This window comes from Oryctolagus cuniculus, chromosome 19 (genome assembly GCF_964237555.1).
Source record: "Oryctolagus cuniculus chromosome 19, mOryCun1.1, whole genome shotgun sequence".
In the NCBI taxonomy this organism is placed as follows: domain Eukaryota; kingdom Metazoa; phylum Chordata; class Mammalia; order Lagomorpha; family Leporidae; genus Oryctolagus; species Oryctolagus cuniculus.
The window spans coordinates 28,529,832-28,542,363 of record NC_091450.1 but is presented as its reverse complement, the minus strand read 5'-3'; the positions used below and the strand labels follow the sequence as shown (position 1 = coordinate 28,542,363).

The following is a 12,532-nucleotide window of genomic DNA, read 5'->3' as shown; positions in this document are numbered from 1 at the left end:
ACGAGAAGAAGAAAAGAGCAGAGAGAGGAAGAAAAGATCATCCATGGACCTGACGATGCTTTTCATCCCTTTTGACCCGCTACGCATACTTAAAAGACCAACAAAATTTATGGAAGAAAAAAACAAAGCAAATAATCCTTCAGAATAGCAGTGAACTTAGCACGTGGCTGGCAGTGTTGGAATCAAGGCAGGTGTGACAAACAGCTACACCCTTACCAAGGCTGTGCTTTGAGAAATTAGACTTTGCAATTCTCGTGTGTGTGTTTTGAAGTTTCCTGTTCGGGTGCCTTGCTCCTTCTGGTTTCTGTTGTGCAGGTCTGGAAGCAGGTGTCCGCGCTGTTGTTCTTGTATGGGTGCGAATGCAGCTGAAAGCTGCTCCCGTGATTAATGAACGTGAAGGTTGTGTGTATTTTAAAGTGGGAGAGTCATCTATCCAGGGAGGAGATGAGGCGCTGCGAGACACACCAGCCACACACCCCTCTGGGCTTCCTCCCTTGGCGATGGAGTGGATTCCAGGCTACATGGCCACACTTTGCTCTCCCGTCTCGGGTTGCCCATCTTCACTGTTTCGGGTTGCTGTGGCAGGGGTGGGCAACATTTTTCCTGCCAAGGGCCTTTTGGATATGTATGACATCATTAGTGGGCCATCCCGAAGTGTCAGGTTAACAGTCAGCCTGCGTCGATTGAACTTTGAATCCTGCCTGCAGCTGCCTTAGCAGTGCCAACCTACATGATTTTGTAGGCCTGATGTGGTCAGTGGACCAGACCTTCCCACCCCTGCATGGGAGAATCCACTTCAGAACAGAAGCAGTTGAGCAGTTTGTTCTGTGCATTGTAAAATATTCTGAACCAAAGCAAGACGTTGTGCACCTCATTATCCACCCCACTCACCCCCGCCGTGTCTCTGTGTATCTGTGTGGTGTTCTCTTTTTTTAAGATTTTTTTTTTTATTTCTTTGAAAGAGTTAGAGGGAGATAGATACATGGAGGGATGGAAGGAGGGGAAGGAGAGAGAGAGAAACAGGCAGGCAGGCAGGCAGACATGGAGGGAGAGAGAGAGAGATAGAGAGATCCAAATGGCCACAATGGCCAGGCTTCTGCCAAGCAGCCAAAGCTGAGTCTCCTAGGTGGGTGCAAGGGCCCAAGCACTCGGGCCATCTTCCGCTGTTTCACCAGGCACATTAGCAGGGAGCTGCATTAAAAGTGGAGCAGCCAGGTCTCAAACTGGTGCTCATATGGGATACCTGTGTCTCAGGTGGCGCCTTGATTCTTGATTCACTATACCACAACACTGGTCCCTGGTGTGTGTGTGTGTGTGTGTGTGTGTGTGTGTTTTAAGATTTATTTATTTATTTGAAAGCCAGAGTTACAGAGGGGCAGAGAGAGGGAGGGAGGGAGGGAGGGAGGGAGAGAGAAAGAGAGAGAGAGAGAGGCCCACCATCCGCTGGTTCACTCCCAAGATGGCCACAACAGCTGGAGCTGCGCCAATCCAAAGCCAAGAGCCAGGGGCTTCTTCCGAGACTCCCGCAGAGGTGCAGGGGCCCAAGAACTTGGGCCATCTTCTACTGCTTTCCCAGGCTGAGCAGAGAGCTGGATCGGAAGTGGAGCAGCCAGGACTTGAACTGGTGCCCATATGGGATGCTGGTATTGCAGGTGGCGGCTTTACTCTCCAAGCCACAGTGCCGGCCTCTGTGTTTATTCTTCAAACAACTTTTGAATTCGATGCTGAACACTGGTAATATAGAAGTGAATTGAACGTATTTATGCTCTCAAAGAACCCGTCACAGTCCAGCGGTACAGAGCAAGCGTAGTGACAAATGCAGTTGCAGGGATGAGCTGTGGGGACTCCAACAAGCAAGGCCCCAGTGTCTTCTCTCCAGCCAGTTTGTTTCTGTCCATTCGCTCTTCCTTCACTTGATGCATCACCTGGAGATGGTACAGCTTGGCTCTCTGTTTTCTTCTACACTTGACAGCACTGTACACAGCTCTGCTGTGAGCCACTGACAGCAGAGAGGACATCAGAGGCAGAGTGGCACTGTCACGGTGCCCCCGAAGTGAGGGACCCACTGTAGTATTTGTTATTAGGAACCTGCATCTCTGGGCTCGGAAATAATGTTGAACACAGCCAAGGGAGAGCCGCATCCCAGCCGTGCATTTTAGGGGCCTAAAAGTGCTTCAGAGTCATCGGCAGCTGGATGGTGATGGGGAGAATCCCACAGGAGAGGGGCTGTGTAATGTTGGGTGGACAGGGAGGAGTCTCCTAGGTTCATGGCTAAGGATGATAAGGATGTGCAGTGGCAACCAGTGGGAGAAGGCTGTGCTGGGGGCAGCAGCCAGCATCTGCCCCTGAATTGAGCCGGGGAAGACCTGGTGGGGGGAACAGAACACCCAATGCCTGAGTGTCTGCCCGCTGGGAGCAGTCCTGTGATGGCTGTGGAAGGCCTCAGGGGTGTCAGGAAGCAGAGGTATTGGAGATCTTGCGAGGGTGGGGTCTTGCTGGCCAGGCTGGGCAGTTAGATGTAGATACAAGAGCGAGGGAAATCGACAGCAAACTTGGGAGGCAATGGGAATACACTTCTCTAGGGTGGGCTCCTTGCCTGTCTCTGCCTGGCGGGGCCAGGGAAGACCCTCAAGTGCCAGGGAAAGCAAGTGGTTTTTGGGAGTCCCTTGCCCATGAAGGTTAATTTGGCAATGCAGAGAGCTGCTCCCAGGCCAGCGGAATGGCTCATGCGATGCCCAGAGGGGGGACTTTATGATCTGAGAGCCCTGGGGATGTCTGCAGCAGCCGAGCCATGTTGTCCCATTGAATGTCTCTTCCATTTTTAATGAGGAGCCTGGGGGCACTGTCTAAATAAAACGGCCGAATTATTAAATTATCACTCTACAGGGCATCTTATATTAGTCCTAATTAAATGATGCTTTTCATGTTAACAAACAGTGCTCAGAAAGGATTCCCATTTTTAATTCCAACTTAATAGGAGTGGGAAGCCTTAGAAATTTCTAGAATGCATGCTAGAATCTGCTGATAGTGCATTTCCGGGCACTGTCCTGAAGTTTTAAATTCCTAGAAATCACAGTGACTATCCCCTTCATCCAAACTCAGGAATATTTCGGTGATTTTTATTCCAAACAATGCATGCTTCCCAGACTTCTGCCTCTAGCCACCATGGAGAAACAGGGTCTGGGGCTCTGTGACTGCCTTACACAGCTGAAATCATGTCAACCTAAAAAATGATGCTGTCTGATACTGGGCAACAGGAAGCAAGGAGAGAAGGGAAATGAAGGAGATGGAGCCCACAGCGCCCCAGCTCGCCGCCTGCAGAGGGTTTGCCGCACGCAGGGCAAGGGGCAGGGACCCAGGGAAGGAACATTGGAGGGTCCCTTGCTGGGTGCCCACTGGACGTTGGGACACAAAGGAGGGATGGCACCAGAGAAGATCACTACCCTGCCGAGCCGGCACAGCTTGGAGGCAGATGGTCAATAAGTAAATAAAAGGGAGTGACTTCAGAACATGGGAAATGCTACAAAGGATCTAAAAAGTGCCAGAAGACACAGCTTGCAAAGGAGTTGGATGACTCAGGGGAGCGAGGTGCGGGAAGCCGTGTGCATGGGGTGGCAAGTGCCGCTTAGGTGCCTCTGCTGTCTCATCTGTGCCAGTGGTGTTCCACTGTCAGCTCCAAATAGGACCTGGTGGGGTGCGTACACCCCTGGGGTTGGTGGGGCTATTTATTTGTGTTTTTTTTTTTTTTGTAAGAGTTATTTATTTATTTGAAAGGAAAGATTACAGAGAGGCAGAGGCAGAGAGAGAAGTCTTCTATCCGCTGGTTCACTCACCAAATGGCCACAACGGCCAGAGGTGGGCCAATCCGAAGCCATGGGTTGGAACTTCTTCCGGGTCTCCCACGCGGGTGCAGGAGCCCAAGGACTTGGATGATCTCCTACTGCTTTTCCATGCACCTCAGCAGGGAGCTGGATTGAAAGTGGAGCAGCCAGGACTCGAACCAGCACCCATATTGGATGTCGCACTGTGGGTGGCAGCCTTCCTGGACTCACCACAGCCCTGGCCCCTATTTCTTTGTTTTTGTTTTTGGACTCTGGGATGGTGTGGTCAGGAAGGTTTCGTGTAAAAGGATCATTTCTGTTGTGATGGTCATTCATTGCCAAACCCTAGGGCAAATCAGGACAGCAGGACGCTTGGTCCAAGCCCTCCCCGCGTCCATCCTCGCTCGGTTCAGATCCCTGTGTGAGCTGGTCCCTCCACCTGTGTGTCTTCCACTGTAGCCAGCTTGCCTCTCACTTCTTATTCCAACGTCAGCCCAGTACAGAATCGCGTTATACAGCTGGACCTTGACCCTTTGATTTTGTTTCTCGACTCTCTCCTCCGAGTCTGTACCTCCTTTTTCCACGATGGAATTTCACTACTTACTCCCCGAAGTGCTGCTTTGTGTTCGTGTGTGGGAGGGTTTCTGTCAGCAGCAGGAAGTCCCTTATGTAATTCTCAGAATCTCTGTGTCCTTCTAAGTCAGAGGAGACTTAAGAGCAAGGCCAGGATCCTCATTTCGCATTGAGAGATGTAGGACGTCGGCCTGGGCAGTGGGAGGGCTCTGGAAGGCCGTTTCTGGACGTGTCTTCCCAAGTCCCAGCTGTCGTGGGTGAACTTGCTGGCCCAGTCGGATGGAATGTCTGAGTGGACCAGAAGTCGATGCTCATTGACAGTGATGTTTTCTGTGGCAAAATCTGAGCTGATCCCAGACGGGGCTGCAGGGCACAGAACCGAGATCCACACGTCGTGACCTTCTGTGATTTATCTCTTAGGCATCCCCAAGGCGCCACCCTTTCTGTTTTCCTTCTTTGCACGCCCTGTTTTCCCCTCCTGAACATCCTTGACATATCCCCCTCTCATCTCACAAAGCAAATAAGACATTCTGGGAGGAACCGGTTACGTGGTGTCTTCTCTCTGCTCCCTTGCTTTGCTTCTAGAATTTTCCAATGTCCACTCTCTATGAACAGCAGTAGAAATCACCCCAAACCTCCCACAGCAATTTTGAAGGACAACAAGACATGCAGGACTCCAGGGTACTCAGGGATGTTGGCGTGTGCTCCCAAGAGAAGGGGGCAGCAGACAGCAAACATCACTGGGAGATGTGGAACTCCCAGGGGCTAGTGCACCTGGGGGATGCACAACTCGTTTAGAAGAAACTCCTCGGTGCTGTCTCACAACGGCCAGCTCCCTGTGGGTTGTTCCTGGGAGGTGGAGTTAACCAGTCCAGCCCACACACATGACCATTCCCAATCCAAACTTGGTAAGTTCAGCCAAGGAGGACGTTTCTGGAGCCAAGAAGAGACCCGGCTTATAGTAGAGACGGAAGTCCATTCTCAGCTGGGTCTGGACTCTCGGCCTGGGAGGTGTTTTTGAAGAGTCTGCTTCTGCCCAGAAGCCCTCAGTACCAGGCTCAGTGTGAGGCATAGGGGAAAAAGAACCAGGAAGGCCCGGGTCCTCTGCTCTCAGAGCTACCCGGGTGGGAGGCTGACAGCACCGGCTCCAGGCTCAGTTTGGCAGGATGTGGTCCAGGACAGAGCCGGGAGCAGCAAGGGTGACCACAGAGAATCTCACAGGTGCACAGTCAGCCCGGAAAGAGGCAACTGTCAGCTCCTGACTGCATGCTTTCCAGACAGCATTTTTATCCTCGTGGCAATTCTGTAGTTGACGTACCCATCTGAGCACAGAGAGATGAGCCAGCACAGTCAAGGTTGCACAGCTTGTGGTAGAGAACCACCCTGACGAAGAAAACCCAAGTCTTGAGTTCAGCCGTGGCTGCTTAGTGTAAACCGGGTGAGCCTCTGTGGGGTCTCAGTTTTCTCATCAGAAATATGGGGCGTGGCTTGCGGGGCATCTCTGATGGTGACGTCACTGTGAACGTCCCTGAATCCAGATGAGTGATTCAGGCACCTTTTGTCTCTACCCCTTTTTTAAAAAAAGAAAGCACCCAACACTTGCTTTCTTCATGGGTGCTGAGTGCTCTGACTTTGTTCCTCTTTCTTGTACACACCCCAGTGCATGACATCAGACCTGCAACTGTGGCCACATCTAACCACATTCTAACCAAGCAAGCTTATTCGTTCAGACAATTAAGAAAGTAGAGGTGGAAAATACTTGGTTATTAGGGAGTAGGGCATAACATAAATCCAAGGTGTTGGCACAATTAGCACTTGCAGTAATAAAAGTCAAGTAGAACTCCAAGGAAATGAACGTTGTGTGTATTATTTAGCATTTACGTAGTACTGTGCATTTATGAAATGCCTGATGATCTTTTTCAGCCATTTCTTTGAGTGTAGCTCTGATAAAGGCCATTTGCTAGTCTTGGGGGTAGTGTAAGGGGGAGTGATAGGAGCCTATTAAGTTATTATTCAAATAACATCCTGTTTTCTTGCTGTCAGCTCAGATGTCAGAAGGGAATCGCCTAGAAATCCTGCTTAAACGTTGTCACTTCCTGACCTGTTTGTTAAGTGACTGCCTCGCTCCCACCAGAATAAAAGCCAGAATCCTGTAAGCACAGCTTCTAGATCCTAGAACATGAAAAAAACATTTGTGGAGGAGCTGGGGGGATTTTGAATAAAATCTATCATTTTGTTATCAGTGATACACCAGTGTTAAAGTCTTAGTTTTGAAAAGTACTTATTATTAGGGAAGATGCCAGTGCTGGGTGGGGGGGAGGATATAGGGTAAAGATTTACCTCTATAAATCTAAGATTATTTCACAGAGAGTTTCGAAAGAAGTCCAGGTTCCTTCAGCGGCCAACAGAGACGTGTCTCGTACCCACTTTCTGGTCCATTCCCTTACGTCGCCTCCTCTCTGGTTTCAGCTGGTGTACCCTGCACCAGCCCCTTTGACTGTCACGTTCGCACCCCAGGACATTTGCACTGGCTGTCTCTGCGTCTGAGCCCACTCTGCCTTGTCCAATTTGGACACCTTCTCAAAAACGACTGAAGATCCCCACCAGCCCGGCAGCCCCAGGACCCCGTCCTCCCCCTCCCCAGTGTTTCGTCTCCGCATCCTCCACCGTGTTCATGTTCATTGTGCTGTCACTTACGGTTCCTCCCTCACTGGAGGTTGAAGTTCCTTGAGAGGAAGGATTTTTGCCTGCTCTTTCCACTCTGCACTTCCGCACCGATGGTCGGACCCAGCACGCATTTCGTGCTTAACGAGTATCTGCTGAACGTAAATTCTGAACGGGGTGTTGTCCTGGGCACTTTGGCTGAGCTAGGCTGTGTGGGATCCTCTCGGCTGTCTGACATCTGAGTGTTGTTACTGCCGTCGAAGCACCTCTGAGAGGTTCAAGTCCTGCTGACGTCATCTTCACAGGTCAGGATCGAAACCTGCTCCTCCAGGTGCTGGCCCGATGCTGTTTGCTTGGTAGCCCGTCTCTGCCACATTTGCATCCATGTCGTCCTCCTGGTAAACCAGGGGTTGTGAGGACTAGAAGGGGCATAGCTCACCCAGACACTGGTCATGTGACTCAGCCTCTTTCTCACACGGAGACACCATTGATAGAGAACTTATTGTCTTCCCTGGTGTTCTTGATAACTCTGGAATACTCTTGAGTTTTTCACGAAAAATCCAAAATTAAACTCTGACCTTGAATTTCCTCACCATGGACCTGTTGTTGTTTTTGGCTTCAACTATCTGTTACGATTTTCATTGCCATGAAGGCTGTGTGACATTAGGGGGAAGCCACTGGCTTCGAGCCCCCAGACCTTGGCCCTAGGACCTCCCCCCGTCCTGTGTGGACCCCTTCCTGAACTCACTGTTCCTCATCTATAAATTGTGCATTGTTTTAGCACCAAATTAGAAATATCCTGAGGATGAGGCCGGCGCCGCGGCTCACTAGGCTAATCCTCCGCCTAGCGGCGCCGGCACACCAGGTTCTAGTCCCGGTCGGGGCGCCGGATTCTGTCCCAGTTGCCCCTCTTCCAGGCCAGCTCTCTGCTGTGGCCAGGGAGTGCAGTGGAGGATGGCCCAAGTGCTTGGGCCCTGCACCCCATGGGAGACCAGGAGAAGCACCTGGCTCCTGCCATCGGATCAGCGCGGTGCGCCGGCCGCAGCGCGCCGGCTGCGGCGGCCATTGGAGGGTGAACCAATGGCAAAAGGAAGACCTTTCTCTCTGTCTCTCTCTCTCACTGTCCACTCTGCCTGTCAAAAAAAAAAAAAAAAAAAAAAAAGAAAAAAGAAATATCCTGAGGATGAGCAATGGAACCAACGTACTTTGTGTTGTGCTGTGATTAGTGTCTGAGTGTCATTGTTTAAATGAAGGAGTTGAAAGGGAAATTAAGGTTGTGGTTGTCATTTTCTGGAAAATTCTTTCAAGTCACAAATTCAATGTAGCATCCATCAACTCTTCCCATAATTTCAAAGGATTTCTCCCAGATGCTTCTGTTAATGTCACTGTCATCATAATGACCCTCATCAAACACCTGTCAGGTATGTCAATTATTGAGCAATTATTAGGCACCAGACTTGATGCAACATTCATTTTTTCAAAAGATTTTTTTTTATTTATTTAAAAGGAAGGCTAACAGAGATGGAGGGAGGGAAGGAGGGAGGAAGGAGGGGGAGAGAGAAAGAGATCAGTCTTCCCTCTGCTGGTTCAGTCTCCAAATGGCTGCAGTGGCCAGGGCTGGTTCAGCCCACAGCCAGGAGCCAGTAATTCCCTCCTGGTGTCCTGCATGTGTGGCAGGGGCCCAAACACTTGGGCCGTCTTCTCTGCCTTTGCAGGCACATTAGCAGGGGGCTGGATTGGAAGCAGAACGACCAGGACTTGAACTCACTCTAATAGGGATGCCCATCTCACAAGTAGCACTTTACTTCATTGCGCCAAAAATGCCAGCTCCTTGATTCTGTTGATTTAGTCTTCAAAATTTTATCTTTTTTTTTCCTGTGAATCGACCACGTATTGAAAGCCCACTTTGTACATGATGGAACTGATGTCACATGGGGCTGGGGCTGAGGTCCAGGTGTTTCCCTTGCTGGAGTTGAGGCCTACATACGTGGCACTGCCTTATTGCCCAGGAGAATTACAAAAGCCAGCGGTAAGAGGACCAGGATGTGCCTGCTGTAGCGACTTTCTCTTAACCTTCGTCAGTGTTGTCAGCACTTGTGGCTCAGTAGCCACCGTGTTGGAATTTCCTGGTACAGCTGTTACACACGCATGGTGTGGTGTGTGCTGGTCGCTGTGTAACAGCCAGCCTGGGGCATTTGGTTGTGGGGGAATCAGGGGTCAGGCGTCCACTCAGAAGGATTTTCCAGTTTCAAGGGTGTGAATTCTCCCACCACAGCCAGCTGCCAGCTTCAACCCTGAGCGTGGAGTTGGGGGAACTTATGCAAGGTCCCCTGTCCACGCACCCAACCCCCTTCCACCAGCAGGTAGGAACCTCAAGGGCCCAGGCCTAGCTGATAGTACAGCGCAGTAAAAGAATTTGCAAGTGATCAGTTTTGAATCTAATACTTTTTCTATACATTCATGGTGCATTTTCATAATTTAATTTTATTACAGGCCGTGTTTAGCAACAGGCATGCAGAGTTCCCGACTAGTTAAACAATTGGCTCCCACAAACCAGGAGGGCAGGTTCCAGGACTTCATCAGCCACCATCAGCACTGAAAATACTAGAATCCCGGACTCTGCGGGTCTCAGAAGTGCCCGGGTGAGCGGCCTCGGGCTGCATTACTGCCCCCGTAGAGGCCTTGTGCAGACCGCATTTGGAATGCGTTTCTGAGAATGGCACAGCGCAGGATGCGCGTCTGAGGGATGTCCACGGGCTTCCTGTTCCTAGCACATGCTTGCAGGCAGCTATGCCAAGTGAGCGCTGCTGCTGCTCCTCTTAGAAGAGATCCTTCCTTCCTCTTTAAAAATGGAGACAAAATATTCCGCAGCTTTAGTTTACCCTTCAGTGAAGAGGGGCTGCTGTCTGCAGTCATCCTATTTCCCTATAGCCGGCACAGGGAAATAGTTCAGAGGCCTTTCCTGGAAGGTTTAGGCAAAGATAACAAAATGTCTGGGAGAGCTGCAGGGCAGGACTGAATGGAAAAGTAGGCTTGTAATCTCAAATTCAATATAAGAGATCGAAAGCATCCCATCATCAGAGTCAGCAGTGAGCCTCGCCGTCAGAATGTCCCATCTGCCAAGGAACTCAGCTTTGTGATTGTATTATGATATATACATTATACATCTCTCCCTGCCCCCTCTCCCTCCGCGCACTCCTCCTGGAAACCAAGCACCTCGGAGGTCCATTAGGCAGTCTTGCCTGCCTTCAATCACAGGAACTGTTTGAAACCTCACCTGCCTCCACCCCCAACTCCCACCAGCTTAAAAATGCAAGTCTTTTTTTTCTCTCTTGGGTGGAGGTTTTAGTTCTGGGGAAAGAAACCCCCTCTACCCAAATGAAGGGAGGGCCAGAGGCTGGAGCAAAACCTGCTACACAGGAGCCCTTGCCAGGCTGGGATTGGCCTTCCGCACAATGGCTGTGCTCTTGAAGGTGGGTCTGGAGGGTAGAGAATGGAGTCCGTGACTAATGGATACCGCGTGCTCACGCAGCACTAGCCGCCACGCTAAGCACTCCGCATACATTGTGCTTTTAATCCTGCCTGTCTTTTGTTTTTAGTCTCATTGGAGGTAGTCAGTCGATATCCTTTGAATGAATGAATTCACAAATCTGCATCTTCAAGCTGCGAGGTGGAAGGCATGTCCAAGGTCAAATAGCTGGGAACCAGAGGGCCCACTCCCACTTGGTTTCTCAGTTCAGGCGCCGGGCACGTGAACTCACACCGTTGTCTCCCTCGGGTAAAAGGCAGTGACAGCAAAGTGGCTATAGCACCGGTTATCCATGAGGATTATTCAAAAGATTCCGCTTGGGTCCATAATATTATGTAGTTCTGGGGTGGGGCCCAGAAGTTTTCATGTTCAACAGGGGACTTAGAGGTGAGGTTGTAACTCTGTGTTCACCTGCAAGGCAAGCCTGTCTGCATTTCAGGCCACAGAACCACATCTTGGTAAAGGTGGCCAGATCCTTGCCCCCCACCCCCCAACTGAGGGTAGACCAAACTCAGTGTCTGTACTGACGCAAGTTGCAGTAAATAACCCCGCAAACATGACGTAGTGAGGAAGCTGACAAAAATCGGGCTTGACTTGAAGTCTCCTAAATGGAAGGACCCCGTTAACTAAAAATCTTAGAGTTGTCACATTGATTTTCATATTGTCATCCTGTTGTGATCGAATCTTGCTCTAAAAAGATTTTTATTTGAAAGGAAGAGAGACAGGTGCTCCCGTCCTCTGGTTCATTCCCCAGATGAAAGGTTCACATTGGGCTGGACTGCACTTGGGAGCCAGGAGTTCAATCAGAACTTCCACGTGGGTGTCGGGAACCCGGCTGCTTGCGCTGTCACCAGCAGCCTCCCAGGGCGTGCATTAGCAAGAGCCGGAGGTGGGTCTTGAACCCAGGTACTTGGATATGGGATGGAGTGTACTGACTGACCCTTGAACCACTAGGTTTGATGTCCATCCCTAAGTCTTGCCTTTATGTGGCTTTCCTAGAAAAATGGAAACACGGACTGCAGATGTTCAAGAACTTGAAATGGCCAGAGCGCTTTCGGGAGCGTTATCTCATTTGTGTGTCTGTGGTTCAAGAGGGGCAGGTGTTGTCATTCCTGTCTCCAAAGTGGGGAAACAGAGCCTCATGTCCGCTGACCAAAGCACGTCACCTTAGCCTCACTGTCTTCTCAGAGCGCCATGAGTTCCATAATGTGGTAGGAGGTGACCTTCCTCTTTTGAAGAGTTAGGTGATGGGCGTATTGGAAGGTTTCTTGTGGACTCTGCTATAACATGGCTACCGAATAATCCTTTCTCCAAGACGTTTCCATCCAACTGTAGTTTTTATCCAGAGGTCCTTCGATCAGAAAACTCACACATTGTCTTGCACTGTGAGGGTTTATCCGCTTTTTCCCTCCTAGAACTGAGAGTGTCCCAAGACCTCGGAATGTCGTCTTCTTCCTCCTTTATCTTTCAGTCCTTGCAATGTTCTTTATGGAAGCAGGAGGTCTTCAAATGGTAGCTGAATGGAACGCTGTAGACACAGATGATTTGTTCCTTTAGGTACAAAGAAAAAGCCCACAGGCGAAACAGCCCACTGTCTGCTTTTATAAATAAAGTTTTATTGGGACACAGCTGCAGTCTAGGTCTGTCTGTTTACATAGTAGCTGTGGTTTCCTTTTTTAAAGATTTATGTGTTTGAGACATAGAGACAGAAGGAGAGCCAGAAAGAGAGGTCTTCCATCTGCTGGTTCACTCCCCAAGTGGCCACAATGGCTGGAACTGGGCCAATGTGAAGCCAGCAGCCAGAACATTGTTCCAGGTCTCTCGTGCTGGTGCAGGGGCCCAAACACTTGGGCCATCTTCTGCTGTTTCCCAGGCCATAGCAGAGAGCTGGATTGGAAGAGGAGCAGGCGGGACACGAACTGGTGCCCGTTTGGGATGCTGGGGC

General features: G+C 50.3%; 1 protein-coding gene across 40 annotated transcripts in view; it reads left to right on the top strand.

Annotated features, from left to right (window-relative positions):
• Positions 1-12,532, top strand: part of RBFOX1 (RNA binding fox-1 homolog 1) — a 2,206,955-nt gene that overhangs the window by 2,039,101 nt on the left and 155,322 nt on the right. The gene's annotated exons all lie outside the window — the stretch shown is intronic.